The sequence below is a fragment of the Poecilia latipinna genome, unplaced genomic scaffold, assembly GCF_001443285.1.
Source record: "Poecilia latipinna isolate Pla-1442-1.1 unplaced genomic scaffold, P_latipinna-1.0 Scaffold448, whole genome shotgun sequence".
NCBI lineage: Eukaryota > Metazoa > Chordata > Actinopteri > Cyprinodontiformes > Poeciliidae > Poecilia > Poecilia latipinna.
In genome coordinates this window covers 416,218-424,440 of record NW_015113064.1, presented here as the reverse complement: position 1 = coordinate 424,440, position 8,223 = coordinate 416,218, and the positions used below count along the sequence as shown (strand labels likewise).

Below are 8,223 nucleotides of genomic sequence, written 5' to 3'. Positions count from 1 at the left end.
AGAAGAAAAAAAAAAAACAAGAGAAAAAAAAAAAAAGAAGGGGGGGGAGGGGGGGGGGGGGGGGGGGGGCAGAAGAAAGTAAAGGATCCAAGGAGAACAAGACATAGAGAAAAAGAAATTAGGAGGGAGGGAAAGAACACACAGAGCTGTTTTCTGCTGGGTGGGTAAAGTGTGTCCAGGGGGCAGATGAGTGAGCACGCACAACACAGAGTCTGTCATTAGTTCCAGCTTTCTGCAGACACAATAATCTCTGTATGTGTGTGTGAAGGGAGAAGGCAGAGTGACGAAGCATGCAGGTGCTTCTCTTGGCACATGTGAGTGCCTTGTGCATATTTCTGGAGTTTAAGACATTGATAGAACCCTTTGTTGTTGGGCTGGTCGTCTCTGATACACAGCTCCTCCAGGACCACAGTCTGTGTCCTCCCTCTGCCTCCTTGCCTAACTGCGTGTGGGTAATTATTTGCGAGGTAAAGAATCCCCGTTCTCTTCTTTCCATCCCCCTTCCCCTCCCTTCACTCCCTTTCTCTGTGTCTTTTGCCACACACGCTGCCTCCTGTCCACCAGCTGCCCCCTTTTTCTTTACAGCCGTTCATCAGAGCTATGATTAGCGACTACAGGAATCTTGTGTTACTACAGCCGACTCCTCACCCCAGCCCTGACCTTTCACCTCCAGATAGCCCCCACCCCCTGCTGCCGCAGCTGTTTTTTTTGTGTGTTTTTTTTACACTGGGATGATGGACTCCATTAGGCTTGACGCCTCCATCTACTCACATGGGATCGCTGAGGAACACACACATAAATACGCATGAACAGACGCATGCATGCAAAGATGCAAGAGATAGAAGCAGAAGCACAATTCAGAATAATTGGATGCACACACACACACACAAAAACAACAGGCTTTGGACATGCTAATGCATGAGGGCGGCCCCTTTATGAGATTACACAGTCAGTACAGAGGAAGGGTCATGGGGGGCACCTGTGGCTCCAGAGTCCATCAGAAGCCTCTGTGTGAATTAGTGCGCAAAAACTCTGACAGCATAAAAGCGCACTGTAGAAAACTAAAGAACGAGCAGACCTGGAGAAATGCTACACAGCCAATACTTGAACCATTCAGCGGGGCACTGTGCATATGTTCTGTATGCAATAAGACTCCTTTTGTATGAGTGTGTGTCCCTGCATGTGTGTGGGGGCCCTAGGCCGTCTCTGACAGCTCCATGGTAGCCATCTGCTGGCAGTCACACCAGGAGAAAGCAACCACAGCCACACAATGGAGAGCAATGACAGGCCAGGATTTGAGGGTAGTTTTGCATGTGTGTGTGTGTGTGTGTGTGTGTGTGTGTGCGTGCGTGCGTGCGTGCGCATTTGTGTGTGTATGTGTGTGTGTGCGTTTTCTCTTCAAGGATCCAAATGAGCCCCTCTCTATGAGCATGTGCAGAGCGGCGTGGCTGTTGTTGATAGGCTGTCTCTGTTACCAGGCGATAGATTAACAAGCCCAAATGGCCATCTGAGGAGGATAGATAGCATGGACGGCATGGACCAGTACGGGCACGCTTACTTTCCTCCCCTCTTCCTGCACTTGCCTGTCCTGGGTTGATATACTTATCCACATGTGCTGTCTTTAGTTCCCAATTGATCTTTAATTTGAAAGATAAAAACAAAATGTTAGGATTTATGTTGTGCTATGGTTTTTTTTTTTGGTTTTTTTTTTCCTTGTTTTTCTTGTGCACAAACACAGACTTGCACAACACATAAAGCGGATGCTTTGTGTATCTGCTCCTCAGGCATCGGTACAGTTTGCCCGTCAGCTCCTCCCCGTTTGCTCCTCCCCTCTGTGTGCAGGTAGGTTGTCACTGTGGATGCAGACAGATGGTCGGTGCTGGAAGGAAGCTGGCTCGCTGGATACGACACACCAGTCTGAGAGCAAGCATCATCCAGCTGGGCAGAGAGGCCTTCAGTGTTTTCTAGAAAGAGCGTGCCAGGTGGCGGGGAGACGGGCTGCCGGTCTCCTGCGCACAGAATCTTCCCGCTGCTCTTTCATAACCAAACACGGGTAAACTAAACTAGAGGCTGCTTCTGATGAACAAATGGGTTAAGGCTGCAAGTCAGAAGCTGAGGGAGACTAAAAAGCGAGAATGGCTGATTCTAAAACAAATCCCTCACTCTGCTGCTCAAACTGGCCAAGCACATAGCTTGGTATGGCAGCTCTTCAAAGACAGGGGGGATACAGGTCCGTTTGCCCCTACCGCACAAAGGCTGGCATGGCATGCCCGCTGGAGCACAAACAGGGCACACCTATTTACACAGAGCTAGGCTGAATGGCAGACATTGTCTGGTGGAGAATGCAACACTTAAGCTGCTGATTAAGGCAGAACAAAGCCCTGAGGGGGCAAGAGCGATGCACAGAGCAGGAGAGAGCCAGAAACGAGGAGGGAGGAAGAAATGAAGTGAGGCTCTGAAAAAGGGGAACACTCGTTTGGTGCTGCTGTGGGAAGGTGAGCTGGAGAGGGGGAACATTTGAAAGAAATGAAGAAGAAGAGGAAAAAGAAGCAACAAAAAAAAGAAAAAAAAACAAAAAAAAACAAAGTGAGAGGCCAAGAATTGGCAGAGGTGTGACTGGAGGCAGAGGCAGTCATCGAGAAGTGAGAGGGAAGGAAGGTAGGTGGTGAGGATTAAAAGAAAAAAAAAGGTAGGAAGAGGGAGAAGGCAGGGGAAGAGCAGGGAGGCAGGAGATAAAAAGACAACAGAGAGGGAGAGCTAGGCAGGGAGGTGATGAGAGAGAAGACAGGCAGGAGCTGCTGTCGAGCCATCCCCACTGATAAGGATGAAGTGATGCCACACCAGAACAGCGAGGAAGGTAACGGGCAGATAGCGCCCTCTAATGGCTGTCATGCACTAACCACATGCCCTCAATTCTGCCCCCTCTGGTCCACGTTTGCAACTACAGACAATTTTTAAACCCGAGATATCCATTTTCAATAAGCTATAATTGAAAAAAGTTCATTTATTTCAGTAACTCAATTCACCAAGAGAAAAACATACAGACTAAATGCATGGACTGCTGCTTCCAAGCCCATAATTCTGTTTATTATGATGATTTTTCATCATAAAAACGTGACATTTAAGTTTAGAATATTAGAACCAACAAACAAAAGACAATATTTGATACAGGAATGTGGACTTATTGAAAAGTATGACTAACAGCTGCTTATAGGTTGATATTTTCAAGAGGTACTGCATGATAAATATGGCTGTATGCCTGAACCTCAAACAACTAAATGTAAATATAATAGCATAAAGTATGAAGTAAAGTATTTAATTGTTGATTCGGTTCAAACAGTACATTTTCATATAATGTTGATTCAATGCACAGAGAGTGATGTGTTTGTGATTATGTCCTGCACAGAGTGTTATATAGAAGCATCTTACTGTAATGTTGACCAAACGTTACTTTACATGGAAAACCTCAGTCTTCAAAGAATTGTGAAGCAAAGTCCATTCAAAAGTTTGCAGACAGCGCTTCAACAACCAATTGTGCATTTCATTTCGAAACCGATGCCACGGAGCCTAAGAGGGCACAGAATCCACGCTGCTCCGAGTCCAGAGTGAAGTTTCCACAGTCAGTGAAGATTTCTGGTGCCGTGTCATCTGCTGTTTGTGGTCCATCGTGTTTTATAAAGTCCGAAGTCCAGGAACACGTCATGCTTCCTCTTGTTCACAAGCTTTATAGAGATGCTGATTTCATTTTCCAACAGCACTTGGCATCTGCCCACACGGCTGAAAGTACCAGTTTAATGACCGTGTATCGCTGAGCTTGATTCCCAGAAAACTCTCCTTATCTAAAGCCAATAGAGAATCTATGAAGTATCATCAAGGGGAAGTTGAGAGACACCAGACCAAACAATGCAGGCCAGCTGAAGGCTCTTATTAAGGCCTAATTCATTCCTCCTACTGCACCGTACCGTTCTGTTGACCGTAAAGACATAGATTTTACCATTTCCTCCAGCCCAATTAACTTCACATGCAGCGAAGAGATTTGTGGCCACGACCACACAGCAAACACAAAAGTAAAAACCGATCAAATTAAAAGCAGAAGAAGAATATGTAGTCATAATTTAGCCCCCCACCCAAAAAAAAAAAAAAAAAACATGCTCGGAATATGCAAATAACTAAATAACACATAAAATTTAATTTTTGAATTGAAATATGGATTGTTACACCAACAATCTAGTATAGAAATGTCATTCCTTATATGAAACAAAAAGCAAACAGAATAAAAACCCCGAGTTCTGATAATGTATAATATGAGCAGGCATGTGGAGCACAACATGGAGTCCAATGTGTGTTTTTGTGTGTTGATTTGTATGCGTACAATCAGTGGCATGTTGTTAACATATGGGGGGAAAACAGACTGTGTGTGACAAGGGGTGAGGCGCTCTGCGAACGCGTGTGTATCGTAGCAACAGGACAATTGTGGCATCACAGCAGTGAGCAGCTGGCAGCTCAGGACACAAGGGCCATGATGGATTCAACATGATGTGCATGGGTGTGCATGGGTGTGCATGGGTGTGCATGGGTGTGCGTGTGTGTGCGCGCGCATGTGTGTGAGTGCGTGTTACATGCAACAGCTGTGCAAGGTTTAGATGCGTCTCTGGGCACAAACACGCTCGCATCCATTTCTGGTAAATCCAAAGCTATTTGATTCAGTCAGTTTCAAATCATTCCTTTATATTTTGCTCTAAAAGTCTGAAATGTAAAAAAAATTGATTAATACCTATTAGGACGACTACTCGTTGACCTCAGTGTAGATCATTATACAATATCAACTGGGCCCAGCGCCAATCATCCTGGAGCCCAGCTGGGCACCATACTGTGGACGTTTTCTGTGCTGGGAAGGGGCTAGCCTCAAAACCTCAGGCCGGTCACAAGGCCCCAGCCTGGGCAGAGCTCTGTCGTCACGGTCTTCAGCGACTGCCAGGTTCTGCTCCACAGAGAAGCATCAGGCTGCAGCTAATAACCACCTCCAAACCACTTTTGGAGAGCAGAGCCAAGCCACAATAAGTGTATCGCACATTTCACTCGCACGTCTGCAATCATTTGGCCTCGTACCATATGTCCCCATGTTCTTTTCCCGTCTCTCATTTCGGATGCCACGCGGCAGGGCGAAGGAGTCGGCGAGGAGGATTCAGCAAATCATGACATCCTCTCAGGGCTAACCGTGAAGCGATTAGAACGTTTACCATGCACTCATCTGCAGCGTTTCTCTGTGCAAACAGTGATGTAAAAAGAGAACGCACGAAAGCTCTGAAAAGCAAACGTTGCATTGTGAACGTGTAATTAAAGTCTAACATCCAGGACATTAAGCAGATGGTTTTGTGTTAGTTTTATAGACGTGGAGGTGCAGACGTAACATGATGACAGAAAAGAGACTTCCGAGGTTGAGACGTTTTGCTTTTGTTAGATTCTGTAGTAGTAACACCCTCCGGCCCCCCCCTCTCTCTTCCCCGTCATTTCCAAAGCTACGTCGCTCCCACTCTTCCTCCGATCGTCATTCTCATTGGTCTTTGTTTAAAAACACATCTTACTTCCAAACACAGTGCTCATAATAAGCGTGTGCAAGTTAAATTAGATAAATTTAAGTCATCTTACCCAAACCATGTTCACATTAACACGTGATGGAGGATATAGCCCAGATGAAACCCACAACTTTCCAATAGCAGAGAAGCAACTTTGTTTAGTCGGAGTAGGCCTCAGTAACAATGGATGTCTGAATAATTATGTCATCTTACTTCACTAAAACGGGACTTAATTTGCATCAAACGTGGCAAGTTAATAATAGACTAAAATAACTGTATATTTGGTCTCTAGAAGGGAAATTCCCAGCGACCAAATCAGAAGCACGAAGGTGCACAAGTTCAAATAAAGGTATTTAAAAATCACTGCAGTAAAAAAAAAAAAGGATCATGAGTTAGAAAAACCGTACGGCAAATAAATTTAAGGACTATTTAAATGAGAACATGTAGCTCCACGCTCGAATAAGATGGATCCGTCCAACCTGTAACTATGACATTGTGCAAAACTGTAGCGCCACATTCTTGCCAAAAACCCAAGGAGCATATTAAGCTATCACAAGAGCACTTATATTAATAAGAGTGTGTTTTACTACTCGCTTTGCTGCGTTCACAGGCCTGTGAATAAATCGAAAAGCAGTCGTGATCAGAGCTATGAGCTCTCTCGATTAATGTAATACTATGTTGTGATTGTTTAATACACTCCTCTAGTTTTTGGCAAGGATGTAGCATCATACAAAATTGGCTGTTTGCAAGAATGCAGAATCTGTGTGAGGGTAAGCTGTCGAATGCAACAGTTGTTTTTTTTTTGTTTTGTTTTTTTAGTTTTTCATTGCTGTTATCGTGGCATACACAGGGTTGGAGACGATGTCCAGAAGTGATGCTGGTTTGATTGACTTTCACTACCTCCAGTCCTTACTTTTCTCTGAGATGTTTAAAGTCAGTAATCTATTTTACCAAACTGGGTGTTCTGGATTTTAATTCAAACCACATTCCTTTATGCAAACTAATGCCCAGCACTAGGCTGAACATTTTAAAGAAACAAGAAGTTATTCTTTGTCCACACACAAACAAAACTGTTTTGTTTTTGTTTTTTTGTTTTTTTAACTAAAGAAAGCTCTTTCCAGTGTAGCAATTTCAAAAAACAATGACATAAGGGTTACTTTGACAGATGCTCACTCTGTGCTAGAAACCACGAGTCAATATTAAACTTCAAATGTACCCAATAAGTCAGTGGCACTGAGGAAAAGGTAAAACTTTATTGCTGCCTGCAAGCAAAGGACAGGTTTCGTTTTGTTTTTGAGTGTCACGCAGACTATAAAGACTCACATTTTTATAAGACTTGTAAGAGAAAAAAAGAAGAAGATGTCCTTCATACTGTATTGTCCAAACACAACAGGAAACTACAGATAATTCCCGGCTAGTTTTTGGGATTTGTTTGACTGTTCGCATGTTTTTCTAAATGGCGGCAGGGAAGAAGGGAAGTCAGCTCACAAAATATATATTTACTACAACCACAGAAGACACAAATGCTGACAGCTGGCTCTCATACACACCACGAGAGGCAGACCTCAGCCTCACCATGAAATTCCTCACCACACGCAGACTCCTCGAGACTTCATGCATCACTGCACCACTTCCATCTCAATCCCATCACCCCCTCCTTCACTCTCCTTCATCACCCCACACTCTCTCTCTCTCACTCTCTTTCCGTCTCTCTCTCTCTCTCCCGTCCTTCTCAGCTGCAGCCCACCTTATCAAAGCTCTTTCTCGTCCTGATCTGCCAGGGTGGACGCCATGTATGTCATGTAGGCCACATTCAGATCAACCTATTGCAGCCCCTGTGACCACATTAAAGGGATGCTATCTCCTGATCACACCAGTCTGCTCCCTCCCCTGCTTCCTTCCCCCTGCATCCCCCGTGAGTCTGTCCACAGGCCTAACAAGATCGATCACCTCTAACTCCTTGTACTCCTTGCTAAATCAATGGTTCTTTGTCTCATTAAGAAGTGGAAGGAGATGCATTCTTTGTGTGTCAGCGCGGGAGGGTGCGTTTATTGCATTGGAGGCAAAAAAGGGAAGGAAAAAAGGAGTTTAGTGCTTTAGAGGTGTGCTGCAATATAACGGAGGTTTATTCTGGGAGACTATTAAAATGAGCAGTGGTTTATTGTACTTGCAGGGTGGCGGGGCGGGGGGGAGGGGTGGTGAGAAGGTAGAAAAGGTGGGCTGGTGCTGTCTGCAGAAGAAGTGGTAGAAAAAAAAAAGCGGTGTAAGAGTGGAAGAAATGTGTGTCTGTATGAGCTCAAGACTGTGTGTGCACTGTGTTAAGAGAAGAGAGCCAAACCTCACCACTGACTTGGCCAGGGTCTCTGGAGCCAGAGAAAAAGCCCTGAAAACCACAAACTCTGTCTCTCTCTCACACACACACACACACACACGCACGTGCGCGCTCGCACACACACAAGCTGAAAGTGTCTCAGTGTGTGAATACGTCATTTCAAAACATGTGCTCCTGGCCAAGAGAGCAGGGGAAGTTACTTGTGAAACAGGGATGTTAAAAACAGAGAGAAACTCCTGCAGGCAAAAAAAAAAAAAAAAAAAAAAAAAGTTAAAAAAAAAAAAAGAAAAAATACAAAAAATCACGGGGAAAAAA

General features: G+C 44.6%; 1 protein-coding gene across 1 annotated transcript in view; it reads right to left on the bottom strand.

The window, feature by feature from the left end:
• Positions 1 to 8,223, bottom strand: part of gse1b (Gse1 coiled-coil protein b) — a 209,900-nt gene that overhangs the window by 151,435 nt on the left and 50,242 nt on the right. The gene's annotated exons all lie outside the window — the stretch shown is intronic.